This window comes from Leopardus geoffroyi, chromosome C2 (genome assembly GCF_018350155.1).
Source record: "Leopardus geoffroyi isolate Oge1 chromosome C2, O.geoffroyi_Oge1_pat1.0, whole genome shotgun sequence".
NCBI classification, from domain to species: domain Eukaryota; kingdom Metazoa; phylum Chordata; class Mammalia; order Carnivora; family Felidae; genus Leopardus; species Leopardus geoffroyi.
In genome coordinates, this window is record NC_059333.1 from 45,176,219 (window position 1) to 45,202,162 (window position 25,944).

At 34.3% G+C, this 25,944-nt stretch overlaps 1 protein-coding gene and 1 non-coding gene across 8 annotated transcripts in view; both read left to right on the top strand.

Moving 5' to 3' along the window:
- The window catches only part of EPHA6 (EPH receptor A6), an 868,006-nt gene that overhangs the window by 119,737 nt on the left and 722,325 nt on the right, over nucleotides 1–25,944 (top strand). The window lies entirely within an intron of this gene.
- LOC123576325 lies at nucleotides 874–1,064 on the top strand. Its single transcript, XR_006701329.1, has one exon. It is a non-coding gene; the product is annotated as a U2 spliceosomal RNA (small nuclear RNA).

Sequence of the window (25,944 nt, forward strand, 5' to 3'; positions counted from 1 at the left end):
GTTGAGTACATGAAAAAGTCTATACTTTTAGTTTGAACTTAACATTTGTTTCTTCATTTTTTAAAAATGAAGTGGAAAACATCTGGCTTCTCAAAAATATTTTTGAAATGTAATGGTTTTAAAGTATGCAAAATTAGCTAATTAAAAAAATCATGGTTCTGTTTTATCCATACTATAAAAATATCAAGCTGTTTTTAATCCATTATACTAGAGTTTAATGTTAAATTATTATAAAAATGATATCAACTTTTTCAAGCACTTCTGTATATACTACATAAATGGCAGTAGATAGTTCTATAATGCTCTTTTTTCTAATACCTCGAGCTCAGTATATATTATCGCTCTTAATTCTAAGTGAAACTTTAAACGTAACTAAATATTCATATAAGGTTGTTAATTCTCTGTATCTGGGTGGACTCTGGAGATACAGGTCAGTGAGTTAGCAAAATGAACATAAAAGGGCATTTTTTCATAAGACTAATCTCAGAACCTAAATTTCAGATTTTGTATATTTTGAAATATAATGAATCTCTACTCAGGTTATTGAAATGCAATTGCAATAAAGAGAAATGATACATTTCACACATGCAAAGATAATTCCTACTTCTGTGCACTTATTTCAGAATTAAACTGTCAGTGGTATAGCCTATAGCTTTTCTTAGATCTTTTATTTAAAAATTAACCTCATTTATTATGCTCCCATAGTTAAATTATGTTTTTCATTCTTTATTAATATATTTTTTTGATTATTGCTAGGTGATTATATCTTTAAAAAGGCTTGAATGTGGGGTGTGTGTGTGTGTGAGATAGTAATTCCATGAATAGAAGTTGCAAATTGTAATTGTAACTGACGTATTTTTTTAAAAACAGTCAATTGCTTCTTGGCCTTTTGGCTAAATCATGTGTAGTATTTGTTCTTATTAGTTTAGTATCTGATATGTCCTATATTTAAAGATAATATATTAAATAGATTTTTGGAGGAGGGAGGGGGCATAGTAGCTTGCTCCATCCATTCCTGTGCATTGATCTGTTATTGCAGTACTTCCAGGAATGGTGCACCTCTACACACACACACACACACACACACACACACACACACACATTCAAGCCTTTTTAAAGATATAATCACCTAGCAATAATCAAAAAAATATATTAATAAAGAATAAAAAACATAATTTAACTATGGGAACATAATAAATGAGGTTAATTTTTAAATAAAAGATCTAAGAAAAGCAATAGGTTATACCACTGGCAGTTTAATTCTGAAATAAGTGCACAAAAGTAGGAATTATCTTTGCATGTGTGTAAGGTAATATTACAGTGGTATATGTCTACATGTCAACTTAATCCCAGCATGTTACTTCTAAAGTTTGAGGTATCTTTCTAATTGTTTATAGTTCTCTTGCCAACTTTTTCACAGAAAAATATACAGTAACCTATACGTGGTTTAAAGCTTTCCTCTCATTTGCCTTGTATTACAATTATTATTTCAGGGGATTTTGTTTTGTTACTCTTGTTCTTCTTTCCCTAGTATTCAGTTGTAAACTCCTTGATAGAAGTGATCATATGTCAATGTATCATTATGTTTCTGTCTCCTATGAAGTGAGATAAATTGATTATAAAATATTAATTACATAGCAGGTTTGTTGATAGAACTAAATGTACAAATGCAAAATTTAAAAAAAATACTTGGCCTAAAAACATGCTTTATATATAAAATAGGCTATTGATTCCTAATATGTTGTGTTTATTAATTTCAGAATCATTTATGGGTTCATCTGCCTGGAAACTGTAAAGCAACTTTGGCATATGTGGCTACTGTCTTTTCTTAATGGTCTAACAGATTGCTATTTTGGACAGATTAGAATGGTGGTCCAAATCATATTTTAAAAAATTCTAACTTTCTCATGTTGCATTGAGTAAACATTCAATGAAAATGAACTGTTTAGTATCAGCCTACATAAAATAAGTAATAATAAAAATAACCCTAAAGGAAGGAAAAACATAAACCCTAAAGTAAGGAATAATGTAGGGTTATTTTATTTTATTTTATTTAAATATTTTTATTTAGTTTTGAGAGAGAAAGAGAAACAGAGCACTAGTGAGGGAGGGGCAGAGAGGGAGAGGAAGACAGAATCTGTAGGAGGCTCCAGGCTCTGATCTGTCAGCACAGAGCTGGATGCAGGGCTCAAACCCACAAACCATGAGATCATGACCTGAGCCAAAGTCAGATGCTTAACCGACTGAGCCTCTCAGGCGCCCTGGGTTCTTTATTTTTTATAATGAGAGCATCATTGACAAATTTAGCTGCTCTAACTTCTTTATAGTATGGATTAGCAAAACTGAAAAGAGGCAACAATTGTTAAGAGAAAAATGGACCAAGGAACAAAATTTTCTAACAGATTGAGATAGAGAAAAAAATAACTAATCTTATTAATCAATAAATAATTTTAATTGAAGTGCCAAAGATATTTTTTTCCTAGTCAAGAAGAATGGGTCATAAGTAGATCACATTTAGGAGTTTATAGTGACAGGTGAAGTTTAGCAATAGCTCTCTGCATAACTGCTCTCAATGAATGAAGCAAGTCTCTGGAGAGGCTGTAAGAAAGGATTATAGTCCTTTAGAAATAGTCTGGGGACTAAGAGATAATTTAGTTTAAACCTGTCATTTTGTCTCACAGTACAGACCATATTTATATCTGTGTGTGAGTATACATACAGGTGTGTGTATATATTTATATATGTACACATACATATATATGTATGCACATAATCATATTAAAAATTGTAGATGAAAGGTGAGCTAGAAATCTTTATTTTCCTGGGGAATAAACTATAAAAATTAACTATTAACATAAAGGAGATAACAAAGAAAGTGAATTTAAGATTTGGGAAATTATCATTGAAATATAAGCAAGGTGAATTATGCAATTCATGATATGTATTCTTTAATATTAGTAGTATTAATCTAATGCATTATCAATTGTAATTGTATTATATATGTGTCCATATAAATATACTGCCATATGTTCATCCCCTTAAGCTGCTATACACTTCTCTAAAAAATCCTTGAACAATTATCTATATATTATCTCATTACTTCTCCATGAAAGAGCTATCTGTATTCCCCATCTTTTCTCACAAAACCATTCCAATCTGATTTTTGTCCAACTGTTCTGCCAAAAGAACTCAACTTAAGATCACCTATAATGCTCACATTGTCAAATTTGGCAGCCTTTGTCTTACATGAGCTATCAACAGCATTAATCATATATAATAGTTACCTCTTTTTTGAAACAATTATATCAGTTGGTTTTCGTAACATCACTCTATTTTGTTTCTTTTCTTATGTTTTCTATTTCCTTGGTTGATTTCTCCTCCAAGGATCAGTAACTTGACTCTTATATTGCCATTTAGTCTCCATGTGGTTTTATTGAGCCTTAAGACTTTATATTAACTAAATCCTGAATTTATATTCCAGCCTAGATTTCTCCTCTGAACTCAGACTTGTGCATCCAGAATTGTACCTGCTCAGCTTGGATGTCTGTCAGGCATCTTATATAACTTATGCAAATCTGAACTCCTTATTATCCACCTCTTCCTGTTCCTTCCACAGTAATCGCTGTTTCATAAAAGGGAGATCCAGCATTCCAGTAATTCTAAACAAAAACTTGGAGTCATATTTGACTTAACATTTCCCTCAAACTTTACAATGGGTTCAATGGCAAATTTCTGTGGCTTTCCTTTATAAATATGTACAGAAGTTTTTCTTTTAAAATAAAATTTTAATTTTATTTATTTTTAAGTTTTTATTTAAATTCCAGTTAGTTAGCATACAATGTAATATTATTTTCATGTGTACAGTATAGTGATTCAAAGCTTCCATACAATACCTAGTGCTCATCACAACAAGTACACTCCTTAATCCCCATCACCTATTTAACCCATCCCCCCACCTCACCTCCCCTCTGGTAATGATCAATTTGTTTTCCATAGTTAAGAGTCTGTTTCTTGATTGCCTTTTAAAACCATTATTGTAACCACTCTGGTCCATGATAGGATCACCTTTCCCTTGGATTAGTAGAAATAGCAAGCGCTAAGTAGATTTTGTGATTCCATATTTACCATCCCCCCTAAGAGTCTATTCTACTTACAGGCCTGTGTTGTCCAGTATGGATCCCCAGAGCTGATGGGTTCCCTGAAATGAAATAATTTTCACTTGCCCTATATTGTCTGAATTATACATGTGGACAAATAGAATGAGCAGCTAACTTGTATATGACCAAGGCTAATGAAGGTTGTGTAAGCCAGATATTGGAATTAGGATAGGTTCTCAACTTATTCTAGTAAGTAGCATATACTCCCAGCCTGAAAAAAATTAGAATATAGATCTGTATGACTATCAGAGCACTTAACAATTCCATATTTAGTTTTCTTATCTAAAATAACAAAAATAATGTTACCTAAACTTTGTAGATTTTTTGAGGGTTAAGTGAAAAAAAAAATGTAAAAATCAGTGCAGCACAAAGCTGTACTTACAGATTTATATCTATAAATGATGAAAAATATATGAATCTATAATTACTAATAAAATCAATAGATTTAAATTGAGAACTTTAAGCATATCTTAAAGGCTGCAGAAAAGTGAAGGAGAGCAAATTTGCAATTATTAAAACGATTATGATTCTGATGCCCAGGAAATAATATCAGCCTCCAAAATGTACATGGAGAAAAGAAAATATAGAGCAAAACTGTAATAAGTCAACATTTTCTCAATAAAGTTCTTCATGTGATTTAAAAAAAATGAAAATCTGTACATGTTTTAGATAATTTTTCCCAACCACTTTAAAATAGTATGAGGGCAAAAATTGGGATTTTCATTTGTACTTTGGTAAAATATAACTTGTGTGTTTCTTAAAATAGACATACTCATTTAAAAATTAGGTTGTTTAAAGATCAGTTGCTTTTGTATGTACTTTATATGCTTGGTATGTCCTATAAGACATCAAGGACATTTTCTGTTATTGCTTGTCAACTACCACACAAAAGAAACTTAAGACATTTTTTAATGTTTATTTATTTATTTTGAGAGAGAGAGAGTGAGAGAGAGAGAGAAGGCAGAGGAGGGGCAGAGGGAGAAGGGGAGAGAGAACCCCAAGCAGGCTTCAGGCTGTCTGTCAGTGCAGAGCCCGACACAGGGCTTAATCCACAAATTAGTCAGACTCTTAACTGACTGAGCTACCCAGACACCATGAAACTAAAATATTTTGTGACTACTCAGTCTGTATTCTGTTATAGTTCATATTTGACTTTGGTGTAAGTTTAGGTATTTTGGATATTTTAAAATATATTTCAAATATTAGGGATCAGTACACTCTTTAACCTATAGGAAAATGTAGCAAATCAGTAAGATTTTACTTTGATGTTACTTTGCTTCCCTGAAAGTTAGAAGAGGTTAAATATCTTAAAAATCAATTAAATTTTAAGAAAAAGTCAATAAGCATTTAACATGTAATTACATTTTAATAAATATTAATTAAATGAAATAATTTCATGTTACAAATTATAACATGGAAGAAAGTATGAATACCTGGTTAGTCATCTTTTCTCTATCTCCGGAAAGCCTCCTTATACCACAAATTCAAGGAATTTGTAGTATATACCAGATCCAAGATAAATGAGAATCTGACCAAGTTACTTTTTAAACCAAATACCTGTACCGATTGTTGAGGTGGCTTACTGGGTAATAATTACCAATATTGATACTCAGAGGATTAGAGCAAGGTGTAAAAGCTTCAGGGGCCCTAGTGCTGATTGGTTTTCTGAAATGAGGTTGTCTTCACACACCCTGCATTGCCTCTTTTGACTGTGTGTGCTGAATTATGAGTGAGTGGGACATTTGGAGGCCATGCTATGCTCTTGCCTCTTGCTATGTATGGAATTTTGTTGTGTGCCCTACATACTGTCATAACACCAAACAAAGATGGTGTTACATGAAACTTTGGTGTCGGATTATTATGCCTGTTGCACTTGATTATTAATTCAAAACCAAGAACACTGCTGTTTATTCATAGGTATACTCCAGGTCCAATATAAATGAGAATCTGGCCAAGTTACAGATTAACAGAGAGGAGTTGTAGATGGTTTTCACTTCTTTTAAATATAATTATAGAATTTAACTAACGTGATTAAAGTGAAAATGATAACATGAAACAAAAGTAACTACTGGCAATAAATGATATGAAATATATAGAAGTAATGTAGTTAATGAGAAGGTGGGCTATGGATTGAAAACTCTGTTCCATTATTTATTGTGTCACTTTGGGGATATTACCTAACCACTCTATGCCTCAGTTTCTATGTAGTAAGATTTGGTTCATAATAATTAATGACTTCACGGGATTATTTTGAGAATTAAATGATTAAATTAAACTAAATGCTAAATAGTACTATCTATTAGTATAGCACATGACATTAAACCTCTATAATTATTGGGATTATAAGAGAATGATATAGGATTAAAATAGGTAACAATTTTAATGACTAAAAAACATTAAAAAGGAAAGAAGGAAAGAGGCATGAGGAGAATTAACTGCTGAAATGTTTGACTCTATGCGCACACAATTTTAAATTGTATTTTTTTTTTCTTTTCTGTCCCTACTATTTAAATATCAGTGTGTTTAGTGCTTTCTCCTCCATTTTTCCTCTACTGCTTAAACTTACTGCCTCTAGAACATGTTATCTGTGGCTACCATAATCATAGAAGGCTAGATATTAATCAAAATATTTTCTGTTGCCCTGAAATTTTATCTGAGCCTCACCCCATAATCCACATTGACTACTGGAAATTCAATCTTAACATTAGATGCTTTATATTCAAAATTTAATGGTCTTAACATTAAAATATTTGTGTCCTTCACTTCCTAAAATAATGTCCTTTTCATTCAGTGTCTTTTAACTAATGAAGTTCTATCTAGGCTGACCTCAGTTTTATTTTATTTATTTATTATTTATTTTTGAGAGAGACAGAGACAGAGCCTTAGCCCTGAGCCAGGGAGGGGCAGACAGAAAGGGAGACACAGAATCCAAAGCAGGCTCCAAGCTCAGCACTGTCAGCATAGAACCTGATGCAGGGTTTGAACTCAGCAACCACAAGATCATGACCTAAGCCGAAACTCATTCCTTTATTTACAAAGACAGAAAACTGTGCACTGAGTACATTATAAATGCAAACTTGGTATCATAGTCCATACATTTATAGCATTTTAGAAAAAAGAGATCTCTGTGACCTGAGGTAGTCAGGAAACATAGCATGGTCTCTGGTGAAGATAGGAATTAAAGAGTAGGGTTGACTTACTATTTCTTAGCAACCTAGGAAATTATGGTTTACATGGTTTGAGCTAAAGGCAGAAAAGGGAGTAGCCCTAATCCTAGAAGCTAAGATTCTCGGAACACTTCATCCTTTTTTATTACCCAAGCTGAGTACTTGTCCCCATTCTTCCACACTATACCAGGCATAGACTGTCATCATTTAGCATCCTCTCATACCCCCCTCCAGACAAGAAGGTGAGCTTGTTATGGTTGGAGCGTTAGTTGAATAGCCTGGTAAGCACCACTGAGCACAGTGACTAGTACATAATAGATATGTTTTCTAAACTTACTTTCTATTTAGTATCAGGGTCAGTATTTGAATTCAGGATTTTCTGGATTTTCCATAGCCTCTGTTTTCCACCATACCATGTAACTTAGGTTTGCCATGCTTTGTTGTATGCCAATCAAATATTTAATTTTTTAACAAGAAATTGCATTTGGAAATTCATTTATATCATTGAAAAATAAAGTACAGGATTTACATTTCAAATTATTAAATCACTATTGAGAAGTTGTATTTGTAAATAATTTAGTATTTACATTACTGAATATTATAAATGAATTATCAGAACTATAGTCACTTCTAATTTTAAGGCTCATTTTATCATCTCTCCTTTCACTACAGAAACAATTTTAAAATTACTTTAAATATTATACAAATTATATGTTAATAATAAAGTACTCAAATGATATCAAAGACCACGAAGTAAAAAAATGTGAAGTTTTTAGCTCCCACTTCCTCTATTAGAGTTAACTACTATTAAAACTTAGTATTGTTGATGCAAAATAAACAAACATTTTAAAATTTCTATGGGGTGCCTGGGTTGCTCAGTCGGTTAAGTGTCCAACTTTGGCTCAGGTCATGATCTCACAGTTCATGGGTTTGAGCCCCACCTCGGGCTCTGTGCTAACAGCTCAGAGCCTGGAGCCTGCTTGGGATTCTGTGTCTCCCTCTCTCTCTGCCCCTACCCACCCCTCTCTCAAAAATAAATAAAACATTAAAAAAAAAGAATTTCTAAAAAAAAAAATGGAAGAAAGTTTTGTTTGAGCCTAAGTGACTGCTCTGGGAAGGGAACGTTTGGTGTAGGGCCATATACGTTTTTTTTTAAATTAAAATTTACAAATTATTACATAAAGACCTTTTTCAGAAATTTGCAGACCTTAAGTTTCTACTGTGTTCAGGGATGTATGACTCTAATCTTATGGGAACCAGGGAAGTCTCTTACTTTTTATCTTTTGTATTTAGAATGCTCCTTTTGGTTATTTTCTTTAAGCACATGTACAGTTAGTGCCTGGGGCAGAAATAGAGCCCATGCTTTGAGGTTTCATGAAGTCATTTTGGCCTTGCTAAATGTTAAAGTATAGCTTCCCAGGGAGCCCAGGAACAGGGCCCACAAACAGTAAAAGTTGAAAATTCCCTTTATATGTATCTATCTTTCCAGGCCCCGTCCCTTTTTTTAATGGTCCGGTTCTGCACAGTTTTAGGCAGATTTCTTCACTCTCCCTTGATAACATCATGGGCAACCTTCTGTATCAGCATGTGCTGATACATCTCATACTTGTCATTCCTGCTCTCTTATACCTCACTCCATATCCCAATGATTAGCAAGTCCTATCAGGTCAGCCTTAAAAAGATATCTAGTATCCATTTACTGCTGCTATTTTAATCTAGATGCTATTTTAATCTCCTCTCACTTGAACTATTTCAATAGCATATTCACTGATACCCTCCTTCACTTGCCTTCTGCAGCCTATTATCCATATAACCAGAATGACCCACTTAAAATGTAAGCCAGATCTCGTCATTGCTCATGACAAAACCTTCCAGTCATTTGAAATCTTATTAAGAGGGGAAGTCAAAATCTTCTAATGCCTGCTTGAGTCTTAGTGGTCTTTCTTCTCAGCTTTCTCTTTGAATTCATTTCTTTACCACTCCCTGCCTTGCACACTGAACTCCAGTCACACTGGCCCCTTGCTGTTTCTCAAATAAGTTGTGCTTCCTCCCAACTCATGCAATTTGATCTATTTCCTACTCCTTTCATGCTCTTCCCCCATATTTCTTCTTGTCTTGCCCCCTCAGTTAAGTTTCAGATATCACTTGGTTATCTTCTATAAAAGAAAACCTTTCTCTTTCACTCACTGCCCCCTTACCTTACTTCACTTTATTTTTCTCTATAGCAGTTTTCACCAGTGATATTTCATAATGTTTCTTCTTAATTTCCTTCAAAATAAGCTATCACCTAATAAACATTCTGTGAAAGCAAAGAGTTTATCTTATATTTTCACTGTTGTGTGCCCTAAATAGAACACTATCTGACACATAATAGGTTCTTAAAAAATATTTATTGAATGAATTATTGAATTATATGAATGTTTAATGAGCTGTATTAACATTTCTATGTATTCTAAAGTATAAATCAACCATAATTTATCCATTGACCTATTATAGATCTTTCATTTGTTTCTAATTTTTCCCTAATAGAAGTACTTCCCAGTGAACATTCTTATGATGTATTTCTATAGCATATTTCTAAAAGTAGACATACTACATCAAAGGGTATAAAAATTTAAATTTGATATGTGCTGACAAGGTATCTTTCAAAGATGGATTATATGTATCTTTATAATAATGAGTGTTTTTATCCATGGACATGTTATATCGGTTACATATATTCAGGCTCCTTGTATTTTAATGAGTTTTATTCATACATGTGAATAGACTTGATATTCATACTGTTTATGGTTTTTCAATGTCTATGCAAAAAATATTTAAAGTATTTAGTACTGTATGTTTTCCATGGAGGCAGAAGGGAAGCAGTTTTGGTATGTGAAGAATTTCCACTTAACTTGTGGAAGTTAGGATTAGTTCTATTTTATTTATTTTTTTAAGTTTATTTATTTATTTATTTATTTATTTATTTATTTATTTATTTATTTTGAGAGAGAACAGGGGACCACACATGCAAGCGGGGGAAGGGCAAAGAGAGAGGGAGAGGAGAGTCTCAAGGAGACTCCATGATGTCAGTGTGGAGCCTGACCTGGGGCTCGATCTCACAAACCATGAGATTGTGACCTGAGCTAAAATCAAGAGTCAGATGTTTAATCTGACTGAGCCACCCAGGAGCCCTGGATTGTTTTGTTTTGTTTTGTTTTGTTTTTTAATACTTGTATCAGTTTCCCAGTCCCTTAACTCATTTTTGGTAAATTTCAAGATTAATGGCAAAAGGAATACGTGACCTAAGAAAAAGATACTATGGTGTGAATTTATAGAAGCAGGCAGAAATTTTAAGAAATAAGGGTTGAGTGGTACTTTTTATTGAATAATCTTTATTTTAACCATCACAGACAGAGTTCAATTATTTAAAAAGGTATATAATGAACAACACTCATTTTATTATCCATGTTAGTAAATCTAGTATTTCCCACCTTCTTACACATTATGCTAATGACTTTTTCAGATGAGTGCACTTTAATTAAAATATAGGAGTCACTTGAAAAGTGTTATAAGTAAGAGCAAGTACAGACTGTGTTTGTGTGATATGAAAAGTGTTTTGAAGAAATCAGCTGAAGAATCATTTGTTGGTAGCTCTAAGGGATAAAAATATTTAAAATACATGCTTTTTTCGTAGTTATGTGAATTAGTATTCAGTAGGAAATGGGGTAAACATGCCCTCTACATTTCTGAGCAAATGTTTCAGCAGGTTAGTGTCAAAGGTTGCTAAATGGAAAAATGTTCCATGCTTTAAAAAGAACATGAAAATAAATTTTAGAACATTACTCAATACATATGCACTTCTTTACAAGTGCCTTCCTAAACCTTCTGAAGAAATAGCAATTTATATACAGAGAAATGGCTTAGATATTGGTAATTAGAAGCAAAATTTCTTTCCTCGAAGGTTATTGAGAAACTGCTAATAAGAGGTGATGACATAGGTGACAGTAAGTAATCCTGATGAGTGAATCACAAAGTTTAAGCATATTCTGATAGCTATGACCCATTGAACTCACTAGACTGCTTCTAACCCAACATAATTCAAATGAATACAAATAATGCACTTAACCCAAAGCTGGGAAACAGCTCTTAGCTTTTTGAGATTCTGGGAGGAAATCTGATGGACTCTGTTAGCTTTTTTTTTTTTTTTTTTTTTAATTCCTTCTAGTTGAATGTTATGACTTTGGAATGAAAAGAAGATATGTTAAGTAAACAGTGGGTGACAGAACTTAGAATTCCATACAGAAGGGTTCCTGGAAAGCTAGAAGACACGTTTTGTAAAGACCTGAATGAATTAATTTGGCAGGAGAATTGTCCTTGTGATCAGGAGGGCATGAAAATAAAATTTTATAAAAAAGAAGAAAAAAATTGTTCAGGTAATTCCACAAACCCAGTTCAAGAGAGAAAATACGAGTGTAGAAAATTTGAGTCAGTGATGAGAAAAATAGAAACTGAATGAAATAAAATACTTCTGGATCTAACTGTAAGTGTATTGAACAGAGGAGGAATAATGTGCAGAGTGATTTGGAAAATAACAAAGAGTCATTAAAAGGAATTTGGATAACAGCAATGCAATGGTTTTGGTGGATCAAATGGTTTTGGTGGATCAAATGGTTTTGGTGGATCAATGGTTTTGGTGGATCTCCAAAGGGAGAGAGTCTATGAAGTTGAAGAGTATTTGGAGATATTAAGAGGAGAAAAAGTAAGTGTTGGCAGTGTTGGATGGCTAAGGACATTACCATGTTACACACAGAGGTTCTCAATTTAATTTTGAAAATTTGAACCAAATGAACATACAAAATGGGACCTCTAGTTTCTGGATCTTTTCATATATGCAGAAGCGTGCTTTACTTAATTTTAATGAAATTCTTCCAGTTTCTCAATGTAAAGAATCTGTAATGGGGAATGCATTATGGCCTTGAGTGCCTCGTAACTACAAAGAATAATAGAAGTTATTAAATTTTAATCACTTGTTAAGTTCCTGTCAACATAGCACTAAATGGTATTGTGAAAATATGGAATCCTTGGCCTGAATATTATGTTTTTGTTTTTTGTTTTTTTCCAGTAATGATTACATTGCTCATGAAACCAGGAGCAAAACTCTACTTGGGGTGATTAAAGAAGCTTTAATATGTAGCCTTTGTAAGTTTCTTGAAGTATGAGTAGAATTTGGATGGATAGAGATATAGTAGGGAAGAAGATGATAAGCAAGGTAGAAAAGACAAAGGAGCAAAAAAGTTAAAATAATTATTTCATTTTGGCAAGGTTTGCAGAGATCTTAAAACCCAAAAATAAACAGACTCTGAAAAAAAAAAGACAAGAAATGTCTTTGGGAATTACCTTGGGGTTATCTGCCACTGGACACAAGTGACCTGCCATATTTGTAAACTAATTTTCTAGAATCCTTTGGTTGAGGACTTCTTGGAGTATGTGTTGATTCCCTAGAACCTGTGATATCCTCTCTGGTGTTATAGATATTTTTCTCAAAGGGACTTGGCCTGCTATTTAGTTGATTGGCTTGGGGTATGAGAAATATTGTAGTGCAGAATGTGGGTCTGGTATAATAACTTCACTGTCAGTACTGATATTAGCTTTGATGTGTTCTGGTCTTGAAATTCCTTGGTTTTGATATCGAACAATGCTGGCATGGTGTCTCAGCTATCTCATTTCTTAGAACATCATGATCTTTTAGCCAATGCCACAGATCCCTGCATGTGCATTTCTTCTGATTGCCATTCAAGCTTGGCTGCCCATTTTGGCACTTAGAACAATTACATCCACCTTTCATCTTACATTTAAGTGTTACCATCTGGCTGCTGCTATTCCAAAATCCCATCATTACCATTCTAGCTAGGGAACCAGTTTCATAAGCGGACCTCCAACTCCACTTTCAGATCTGGTCTATAAATCCCAACTGAGTTTCTGAAGATGAGGCTATTCTCATTAGCACATTCCTTTTGGCTATAGGGAAATGTGTCTTTAGGGCTGTCCCAGGAATATAGTCAACTGGTGGATTCTTTACTGTTATTTAATGCAGCTCGTGTTGTATGTTTATCTCTCTGAAGTTTTGATCCCTTCATCAAAACTTGTCATAGGTAGTTTTACCTTTTTTACCCTAGATTATTATCACCCTCTCCCCTAATCCCTGCTTTGAATAAGTATCCTAAACATCCTAACAGCATGTAATGACCACTCTAGGTGTCATTAAATTCCAGGTCACAGATGAAGGGTCCCATATTAAACAACTCTCTTTTATCTGGCCTTATATTATGCCCTTCCTTGTCTAATTGTCTTGAGATCTATTCCCAGGCATCATTTCACAATTCTGCCTATACATATGAGCCAGGGCTTATAGTTCTTTTGATCAGTAATCCCTTCCCTCCCAGTGAAGGGGGAGTACTTTTATAATTGGGTTACACTGAGAATTAACTGTACTTGTTGGCCTAGAAGCCTTGAAGAAGGTGGAAAAAGATCTTGAAGAAGGCTGGCCTCATCTTACCAGATATCTACCTGAGAAAAAGCCACGGAATATTCCCCAGGCAAAAGGAGGCTGTTGTCCTTTAGCAAAGGTGAATGAGCTATTTCTGCAGGCCCACACATTTTAGGAAAATCTGGGGATTCAGGTTCTCAAAGATTTCCATTCATCTCCTTCTCTGAGTCTTAGATCCTTCCATATATATGCCTGACTTTATTTAAGAGACACAACTAGGCTGTGAATTCATTCTTCTCTGCAGTTTTATTTCTTGCACAACCAGGTCCTAAGCTTGCTTTGCATTCCTAACTGCCTTTACACTACAGATTAGTATCTTTATAAATAGCATTTTTTAAAAAAGCCCTTTATTTCACTCTATTCTCCTGAGTTGGATGCTACTGAGTTGAGTATATCTTTTTTTTTTTCTTTCAGTGCATTGATAGCATTTAACAGTAACCATTCTTCTTATAATTACCTTTGCTACTGCAGTGTCACTCAAATCCTGGAGTTACTACATAAACTAATGTAATAGCTCCACCTTATGACATCTTAGTTTACCATAGGTAAGGATGTTAGTGATTTAGATACTCTAGAATCCAGGGGTTGTCATTACCCCAATCATTGCCAGTAGTAGAATCCTTGCAACCATTTTGCCAGTGAGTAATCCATTTACCGAATCATTTTTTTTGTACAGACTAACTTAGTTGCAGTTCCCCTATAAGGTAATGGTGAGAGAATAATTCAGGTAGTTTATTTGGGAGCAGGGTTGGGAAGGAAAAGTGATGCAGAAAAAGGATGACAGCAATAAAAGATACTTTATTAAGCTAGTGAATACCATGGATAACTGGAGCTTAATACCACCAGCACATTCAGGGAAACGGTATAAAACACATGTCTCAAACCCTAAATTTGATGAGTTATTTGCTGAGGGCTTTTCCCATAGGGATGTTAATTTGTCAGCACTTCTGATGTGGTGTGTACATAGAGCTTCTGTAGTTTGAGGGGGTAAAAAAAAAAAAAAAACAACTGTCATGCACAGAATTGACGTTAGAACATCCCAAAATATCAGAGGAAATGGGCAGAGCACTGACAGCATCTACTACAGGGAAGAAAAAAAAAAAAAACTAAAGTTAATTCATATCAGGGTTCAAGATGGTGGCTTAGGAAGATTCTGAATTTACTTCCTCCTACAGACACAACAAATATATAGCTACATATGGACTAATTCCCTCTGTAAAGAACCTGAGAACTAGCTTAACACCTCGATAACAAAAGATAAAAGGGACCACCATACCAAGATGAATAGGAGAGTCAGAAACATACTCTCAGCAGAAACCCCATACCTGCCCACAATGAGGAGGGATCTCAAAAAACAAAAACAAACAGATATAAATGGAGCTTCTCCCTAAGGAGAAAAATGGTTTATGCCCCATACCAGGGACCCTAGCTTTTGAGTCCTGGACCAGAGAGATGAGCCCCTGAAGTGTCTCATTTTGAAAACCAATGAGGATTATGTTCAAGGGAAACACAGGGCTGTAGGGGAAAATATTTTGCTTTCAAAGTGCCCACATGCAAACCTATTCACCCTGGGACACAGTGCAAAAAACCCAGCAGTTTGGAAAAATCCTAGGCCATAGTTGAGGAGATTTACTTGCTAAACTTAAAGCACCTGCCAGATGGGCCAAAGTCTGCTGGAAGTCTCTGAGTATTCAACACTGGTAGATGCTATCTTTATAGCCTCCCTCTACCTTGCTGGCACCAGTACTGGCATGCATCATGTTTTTACCCTCCTAACTGCCTAACAGCACTTGGTGAACAGCCCCACCCCCTATCCCACCTCACTTGTCCTGCTCCAACCGACACAAAAACCTAACCCAAACCCCTCTATACCACTTGCACATGCTTGTCAGATACAGCAGGTGAGCCATCCTGTCTCCCCCCCACCACCCCCCATCACTCTTGTAACCCTGCTAGAGCCAGTGGGCATATTCAGACACAGAGAATGCCCCTTGAGCACCAGGCTCAGGTTGTCAGGAAGGATTGTGATTTTGGACTCCATGGGTCTGAAATAATTGGGGAGACAGCTCAGTAGACAATCAAGAACTAAAGCAAGGTTAAATAACATTTATGTCTTACATAGAACCACTCCTTAAAGACAGGGAGAGAGATCACTATTTCACAAAATACACAGAAACAGAGAAAATCAAGCAAAATGAGGAAATAAAGGAATATGTTCCATATGAAGGAACAAGATAAAACTACACACACACAACCTTAATTAAGCAGAGATAAGTAATTTATCTGACAAATTTGATAAATCATCAAAGTAATAGTCATAAAGATGCTCACTGAAGTTGGCAGAAGAATGGATGAACACACTGAACACTTCAACAGAGAGGTATAAAATAAGAAGAAAGTACCAAGTAACTCATACAGTTAAAAAATATAATAACTGAACTGAAAAATGCACTAAAGAGTTTCAGCAGGAGACTAGATGATACAGACAGCAGACCCGTGACTTGGAAACAGAATAGTGAAAATCACTCAGATAGGAAAGAAAAAAAAATGAGGATAGCTCAGGGATCAGTGAAACTACAAGTATAATAACATTTGCATATAGGAGTCCCCGAAGAAGAGAGAGATAAAGGGGCAGAAAACTTGCTAGAAGAACTAATGGCTGGAAACTTCCCTAACCTGGTAAAGGAAACAGACATCTAGGTCCAGGAACCAAAGAGATCCCCAAAGAAGATGAACCTAAAGTGAGCCCTAAACAAGATGAACCCAAAGAGATCCAACCAAGTCACATTATAATTAAAATGTCAAAAGTTATAGAGAGGATCTTGAAAGCAACAAAGGAAAACAACTGGTTATATACAAGGAAAACCCCAGAAGGTTATTACCTTAGTTTTCAGCAGAAACTTTGAAGGCCAGAAGAAAGTGGTATGGTATACTGAAAGTGCTGAAAGAAAAAATAATCCAACCAGAGTACTCTACCTGGCAAGATTATCATTCAGAAATGAAGGAAGGATAAAGAGTTTCTTAGACAAGTAAAAGCTAAGGGAGTTTATCACCACTGAACTGACCTTAAAAGAATTATTAAAGGGACTTTTTTAAGCTAAAAATAAAAGGCCCTAAATAGAAATAAAAAATTTATGAGAGGAAAAAAATCTGACTGCAAAAAGTAAATATACAGTAAAGATAGTGGGCTAACCACTTATAAACCTAGTATGAATGTTAAAAGACAAAATCAGTAAAATCAACTATAACTACAATAATATGGTAAGGGATACACAAAATGGGATAAAATATGACATAAAAACATAAAATATGGAATGGGATAGAATAAAAATGTAGTGCTTTCAAAATGTGGTTAAACTTTAAGGACTATTAAAATAGACTGCTATATATAGGTTATTATATGGGAATCTCATGGTAACCACAAACCAAAGTCTAATTGATACACACAAAAAATGAGAAAGGAATCTAAGCTTAATACTAAAGAAAGTCATTAAACTACAAAGGAAGAGACAGAAGAAAGGAGCAGAGAAAAACTATAAATATAGCCAGAAAACAATTAACAAAAAGGCAGTAAGTACATGCCTATTAATAATAGTGTTAAATATAAATGGGGTAAATGCTCTAATCAAAAGACATAGTGTGGCTGAATGGATGAGACAACAAGACCAATCCATATGCTGCCTAAAGGAGACTTACTTTAGATCTTAAAGACACACACATACTGAAAGTGGAGGGGTGGAAAATGATATTCTATGCAAATGGAGCAAAAAGAATGGGGTAGCAATAATTATATCAGACAAAATAGATTTTAGAACAAAGACTATAACAAAAGACAAAAAAGAACAATACATAATGATAAAGGCACCAATTCAACAAGAGAATATAACATTTGTAAATATTTATGCACTCAACATAGAAGCACCTAAATATAAAAAAGATATTAACAGACCTTGAGGGAGAAATTGACAGCAATACAATAGAATTAGGTGGCTTTAATACCCCCACTGACATCAATGGGTGAATCATCTAGAAAGAAAATCAATAAGGAAACAGCCTTAAACAACACATTAGACCAGATGAACTTAAGAGATGTATACAGAACATTCTGTCCAAAAGCAGCAGATTCCTTTCAAATGCACAAAGAACATTTTCTAGGATAGATCACATGTTAGGCCACAAAATAAGTCTCAATAAATTTAAGATTGAAATTAAGCATCTTTTCTGACACAGTGTTATAAAACTAGAAATCAATTACAAAGAAAAAAATTGGAAAAAAAAAACCCACAAACATTTGGAAACTAAACACTATGCTGCTAAATGACCAGTGGGCCAATGAAAATATCAAAAAGGAAATCAACAAATACCTTGGAAATGTAAATGGAAACACAACATTCCAAATTCTATGGGATGCAGCAAAGGCAGTTCTAAGAGGAACGTTCTTAGCAATACAGGACTACTTTAAGAAATAAGAAAAATCTCAAATATACAATCTAGCTTTATAACTAAAGGAACTAGAAAAGGAAATGAAGCCCAAAGTTATTAGAAGGAAGGACATAATAAATATCAGAATGGAAATAAATGTAATACAGGCTTAAAAAACAGTAGACAGGGGCGCCTGGGTGGCTCAGTCTGTTGAGCGACCGACTTCGGCTCAGGTCATGATCTCATGGTTTGTGCGTTTGAGCCCCATGTCAGGCTCTGTGTTGACAGCTCAGAGCTTGGAGCCTGCTTCTGATTCTGTGTCTCCCTCTTTCTCTGCCCCTCCCCCACTCATGCTCTGTTTCTCTCTGTCTCAGAAATAAATAAACATTAAAAATTAAAAAAAAAAAACAATAGACAATATCAATGAAACTAAAAGCTGATTCTTTGAAAAGATAAACAAAATTGACAAAACTTTAGCCAGACTCATCAAGAAAAAGAAAAAGAAAGGGCCCAAATAAATAAGATCAGAGATGAATAAGAACTTAAAACTAATACTAAAGAAATACAAAGGGTCATAAGAGCCTACTATGAACAGTTATATGCCAACAAATTAGAAAACCTAGAAAAAATGGATAAATATCCTAGAAACACACAGTCTTCTAAAACTGAATCATAAACAAATAGAAAATCTTAATAGACCAAATACTAGTAATGAGATTTAATCAGTAATAAAAAATCTTCCAACAAATGAAAGTCCAGGACCAGATGTCTTCACAGATAAATTCTACCAAAACTTCAGAGATTTAATACTTATCCTTCTTAAACTAGTCCAAAAGAATTAAAAATGAGAGAATATTTCCAAGCTCATTTTCAATGCTAGCATTATGCTGATAACAAAACCGAAGATACCACAAAAAAATTACAGCTAATATCTCAAATCAACATAAATGCAGAAATCCCCAATATATTTGCAAACCAAGTTCAACACTACATTAAAAGGATCATACACCATGATCAAGTGATATTTATTCCAGGGATGTAAGAATTGTTCAACATCTGCAGATCAATCAACGTGATACACCACATGAACAAATGAAGGGTAAAAATCATGTGATTATCTAAATAGATGCAGAGAAACCACTTGACAAAATTCAAAAGCCATTTATGATAAAAACTCTCAACAAAGTGGTTATGGACAGAATGTACCACAAAATAATAAAGGCTGTAATATGACAAACCCAGAGCTAATAATGTCAAGCTCAAAGATAAAAAGCTGAAAGTTTTTCTCTAAGATCAGGAACCAGAGAAAGATGCCCACTCTTACCACTTTTATTCAGCATGTTGGAAAGTCCAGCCACAACAATTAAGAAAGAGAAAGAAATAAAAGCCCCAAATTAGGAAGGAAGAAATAAAATTCACTATTTGCAGGTGATTTGATAGTATATATAGAAAAGCCTGAAGACTTCCAAAATACTTAGAACTAATAAATGAATTCAGTAAAGTTGCAGGATACACAATTAATATGCACAAATCTATCATGTTTCTGTAAACTAATAATGAACTATTTGGAAGGAAATTAAGAAAACAATCCTATTTATAGTAACAAAAAAAGTACCTTGGAATAAATTTAATGAAAGAGGTGAAAGACCTATACCTGAAAACTATAAGACATTGATGAGAGAAAATCAGAAGACTCAAATAAATGGAAAGATATACTGTGCTCATGAATGGAAAGAATTAATATTCTTAAGATGTTCATACTACATAAAGAACAGATTCAGTGAATCTCTGTCAAAATACCAATAGCATTCTTCACAGAGCTAGAACCAGTAATCTTGAAATTTGTATGGAACCACAAAAGACCACAGAGAGTCAAAGCAGTTTGAGAAGAACAAAGCTGGAGGTGTCATGTTCACTGATTTCAAACTGTACTACAAACAATAGTCATGAAAATGTATGATACTAGAACAAAAGTAGATCCATGGATCAATGGAACAGAATGGAGAGCTAAGAAAAGAACCCACACATATGTGATCAACTAATCTACAACAAAGTAGGCAAGAATTTATATTATGTATATATATATATATATATATATATATATATATATATATATAAATGAATTCAGTAAAGTTGCAGGATACACAATTAATATGCACAAATCTATCATGTTTCTGTAAACTAGTAATAACTATTTGGAAGGAAATTAAGAAAACAATCCTATTTACAATAACAAAAAATACCTTGGAATAAATTTAATGAAAGAGGTGAATGTGTGTGTGTGTGTGTGTGTGTGTGTGTGTGTGTGTGTGTATGAGAGAATATATAAGAAAAGACCATCTCTTCAATAAAGGGCATGGGTAAGTGGGACAGCTTCATGCAAAATGACACTAAGCTACTAGGTTATACCATATACATAAATTCCCTCAAAATAGATTAAAGATTTGAAAGTAGGACCTGAAAATTTATAAAATTTATAAGAGAAAACAAAGGCAGTAAGCTCCTTGACGTTAGTCTTAGTGTATTTTCTGGACCAGACTGTACAGAAAAGTGCATGAAAAGCAAAGTAAACAACTGGGACTACATCATATTGAACAACCTTCGCACAGTGAAGGGAAACTGAAAGGCAAAAAAACTGAACAAAAAACTGAAAGGCAGCCAACTGAATGGGAGAAAATATTTTCAAATCATATACCTGATACGAGGCTAATATCAAAATATATAAAGAACTCATATGACTCAATAACAAAAATAATCTGATTTTAAAAATGGGCACAATATTAAATAGACATTTTTCAAGAGAAGACAGATGAGCAACAGGCACATCAGAAGATGCTCAACATCACTAATAAGGAAATGCAAATCAAAACCATGGTGAGATATCCCTCCACACCTGTCAGAATGGCTAGTATTAAAAAAAAAGAAGAAGAAGAAACAAGAAATCTGAAGCTGGTAAACATGTGGGACCCTTCATGCACTGCTGGTGGGAATGTAAATTGATGTAGCCACTATGGAAAACAGTATGGAAGTTGCTCAAAAAGTTAAAAATAAAGCTACCATATAATCCAGCAGTTCCACTTCCAAGTATTCATTTGAAGAAAATGAAAACACAAATTTGCAAAGATATATGCACTCCTATGTTTATTGTAGCATTATTTACAATAGCTAAGGTATGGAGGCAACCTAGGTGCTATATAGATGAATAGATAAAGATGAGCAGACATGCACATGCTGTCTCTCTTTGTTTATGATGGAATGTTAGTCATAAAAAAGAACAAAACATTGCCCTTTGCAGCAATATGGCTGGACCTTGAAGACATTCTATTAAGTGAAATGAATAATACAGAGGAAGACAAATACTGTTTGATTTCATGTACATGGAGCCTCTAATAAAACAAATGAATAAGCAAAACAAAACAAAATCAGACTCACAGATACAGAGAACAGACTTTTAGTTGCTAGAGGAGATCAGGGGTAGGGTGTAGGCAGAATAAGTGAAGGGAATCAAGAGGTACAAATTTCTAGTTATAAGATAAATAAGTCATGGGGATGAAATGTATAGCATGGGTAATATGGACAATAACACTGTTAACTTTGAATGGTGACAGATGATAATTAGACTTATGGTGATCATTTTGTAATGTATATAAATGTTGAATTACTATGTTATACATCTGAAATTAATAATGTATGCCAATTTTATCTCAATAGAAAGAAAGAAAGTTAACTGATGTCAGATCTGAAGGTCATTGAATGCCATTTAAGAAAATATTTAGGCTTGATCATTTCTTGGGTGAAAATGTTGCACATACATAGATTGGGGAACAGAGACTTAATTGGGTAGTGCAATGCAAGGGGGATGCAACATGATAATATTCCTTCTATTTCAGTTCTGATCAAGACTTACACTCAGTTCTAATACTAAAGTCACATTAGAAGCATTCACTTGAGAGAATAGCATTCTGAGTGTATTTCAACAATACTATTTCTACATAAAACAAGATTCCATTCTAAAAAATTGGCAACTGACAATGTAGACAAATATTCCCAAGGTTCTTTCCTGTATTCCATTATGAAGATTCACAAAAAATGTTATCCTCACCTTTAAACTTAAATATATTGTTTTAGCTAAAGCAAATTAGCCTCATTCCAGCATAATCAATTTCACATAGAGAGACACAACACGGTCCATACCTGCATTTTCTAGTCTACTGTATTTTTTTCAGTCACCTGTATGTGCCCTTTGAATTCCATTTAGTAATATGTCAGTCCCAGTAGTGGTTTGCCAAAGACAAGGGACAGAAATTAGATGCATAAGAAGAAACAAAAAAAGAAGGAAGCATTGAGGAGCATTTTTGGAATAATCCGAAACCCACTTAGAAACAAAAGTGTCAAGGGGTGTCTGGGTGACTCAGTCAGTTAAGCGTCCAACTTTGGCACAGGTAATGATCCCAGGGTTCCTAGATTTGAGCCCCATGTTGGGCTCTGTGCTGACAGCTTGGAGCCTGGACTCAGAGCCTGGAGCCTGTTTCCAATTCTGTGTCTCCCTCTCTCCCTGACCCTCCCCTGCTCATTTTCTATCTCTTTCTCAAAATAAATAAACACTAAAAAATAAAAAGAAAAAAAGCATAAAAACTAAGAAAATGTTTTCGTATCTTAATCACTAATCTAGTAATGGTTGCATTAATTTGTTATCTCTACATAGAACACCAATAGGCAGATTCAAATTAGGCAAACCCAGGTCTCTACCCACTCATAAAAACCCTACAGATTTTGCTATTTCTGGGACTTCTAGTCAGAAACTTCCCTCTACGACTAAGGTTGAGGATTTTCTTACTGGGTCAAATGTAGGCTGGCTTTCTGTTTCTTTCTTTTTTAATTTTTTTTTAATGTTTATTTTTGACAGAGAGAGAGACAAAGCATGAGCAGGGGAGGGTCAGAGAGCAGGGGAGGGTCAGAGAGAGAGGAAGACACAGAATCTGAAACAGGCTCCAGGCTCTGAGCTGTCAGCACACAGCCCGATGCGGGGCTCAAACTCACAGACCGCGAGATCATGACCTGAGCCGAAGTCCGATGCTCAGCCGGCTGAGCCACCCAGGCGCCCCCTGGCTTTCTCTTTCTTTTGGAGGAATTCTCTACTGGTTTTCACAGGTTATTTCAATAAATCTAGTAAAAGGACTTCTGTAGGATGCAGCAGATTGCCAGACATGTTTCAGTATTTCTGTGTCTACAATGGAGACAGTTTACGTTCATTTCCAGAAAACTTATTATGTGTCACACAACTGAGTTCTGATGTCTCCTCCTTGTTTAACAGAAGTGATGTGCAAAAACATCAAGTACTACAAAAAACACTACAATTTAAGCACTAATCTCTCCTACATATGTTTATATAAAGTAAAAAACAGCATCTGTGAAAATCAGTGTATGTAAACCTCTAGCTTTGGATAAAATAATATATCATATTACCAAGGTATTATAACCCTGTTGCCCAATTTGCCAAGATTTGAAAGAATCATTTTTTTCATGCGGCTCTCACCCATGTTTCTCTCCCAGATTTCCAAATTTTTAGGATGGCTTATTCATGTATAAGAAGTGAGACCTAGTTAAATTCTTTCACTTTCTGGAAGAAAGAAGCCTCTTGAGGCTAGAAGAACCAATTATGGTTGCCTCTTAATTCTGACTGCTTAGTTCAATGATACAATATCATCATAATTCTATGTAAGTCCCCTCTTGCTTTATTTGTTTAATCCTGTTTCCTACTCAAACTCCTTTTACATAGACATCTATTCTGTTGTATTTAAGGTGAACACCTTTAATTTGTATATGTTCTTAGACATGTAAATTGTCTTATTAATACATTTTGGTTTTCATAAATTATATTTTACTGTAGATCTCAACTTGATCCTCACTGTTTTTTCATCAGCCCTGTGTTTTAACAGCCCTGTGTCTTTGTTACTCAAAATACATTTAGTCTTTCACTACTAACTTCTGTGAATGTATTCTGTCAGTGTTTGGTTCCACTACATTTTACTTATCTCTAGTGATTACCTCTAACTTCCAATTACCATAAATCATGCTATGATGAACATACTTATACATTTCCAGTTATGGACCTGAATATTTCAGTGCAGTTTATGTATTTGTGAATATTTATGTGCATGTACATGTCTTATGATATATGCATACTTAAGTTTCAGAAAATTGTCCTCTATAGTAACTTCAAGAATCTACTTCTTTATCAACGATGTATGAAGTTTCTTCCTTGTCTACCTTCTGAAAACACTTGAAAAGATAGAGCTTTTTTTTTATTTTTGTCAATCTTCATGAATCTAAGATGTTATTCCAGTACTGTTCCAGTTTCTTTACGTTTTAATGAGTTTGTGAATATTTTGATGTACTTGTCTTTATCCTATATCCTCAGGGATTATTTTTATTGAGGTTGCTGGATTTTTATTATTGATTTGCAAGAATCCTTTATATAGTCTGCATATTTTTCCTTTCTAAGTATTACCACTGCAAAAAACATACCCAAATCTGTCACCTACCAGTTTTGACCATGGTGTCCTTTGTTGAGTAGAAATTCTTATTTTTATATAATCAGATTCACCAGCTTTTCACTTTATATTTTGTACTTTAGATTACTGTTAAATAAGTCTTTCTCGAGCCCTAGGTCACAAAGATATTTGTTTATATAGTATATTAACTTTGAAGTTTTATCTTTTATATTTAGATCAGTTGTCTTTGGAGATCAACATTTTTATGAAGGATAATATAGAAATCTAGTTTTATTTTTCTTTATACATTGAGTGTTTCTACTGAACAGCCATCCATTGAAGTGATTGTGTATACAGTCTTTGATATTTACTTCACATATAAACATGGTCTTTGAACTCTATATTCTGTTTCATGACCCATTTGCCTGTTACTATGTTAATATAAAAAAAAATTATAACTGTGGAATTACAGTATATTGTAATAGTAATAGGAAAACTCACCACTGTAGGACATTTTTTTAAGAAATAAGTATTTTTGAAATTCTTTCCTGTGTATTTTAGAATAAGTTTACTGAGTTTCTTAAAGATAATTAGCTAGTATTTATTCTATAATTCAATTTAACTTATAGATAAATGTGGAGAAAATGGACACCTTTAGCCTATTAAAGTATCCCATTATTATCACAGATTATAGTGTCCCATCTAAGAGCATTAGATGTGCCTCCATTTATTAAGAACTTCTTTTGAGACGCTCGCAGGAAGCCAGCTGAGCTGGCAAAGCAAAAATGTGATTACAAGGGTCCAGTTCTCATACCACAGATCACAGTACAGAAGGTTACCTCTGAAGCTGAGAGACAGTACTTAATAATGTCTCAGATAAGAATTAATTGCTCTTTTTTTTTTTTTAATGTTTTATTCATTTTTGAGACAGAGAGAGACAGAGCATGAACGGGGGAGGGGCAGAGAGAGAGGGAGACACAGAATTGGAAGCAGGCTCCAGGCTCTGAGCCATCAGCCCAGAGCCCGACGCGGGGCTCGAACTCACGGACCGGGAGATCGTGACCTGGCTGAAGTCGGACGCTTAACCGACTGCGCCACCCAGGCGCCCCAAGAATTAATTGCTCTTAAAGTTTGGTTGAATTTATTTAAGTCTATTGGACTAGGGATTTGAGGCA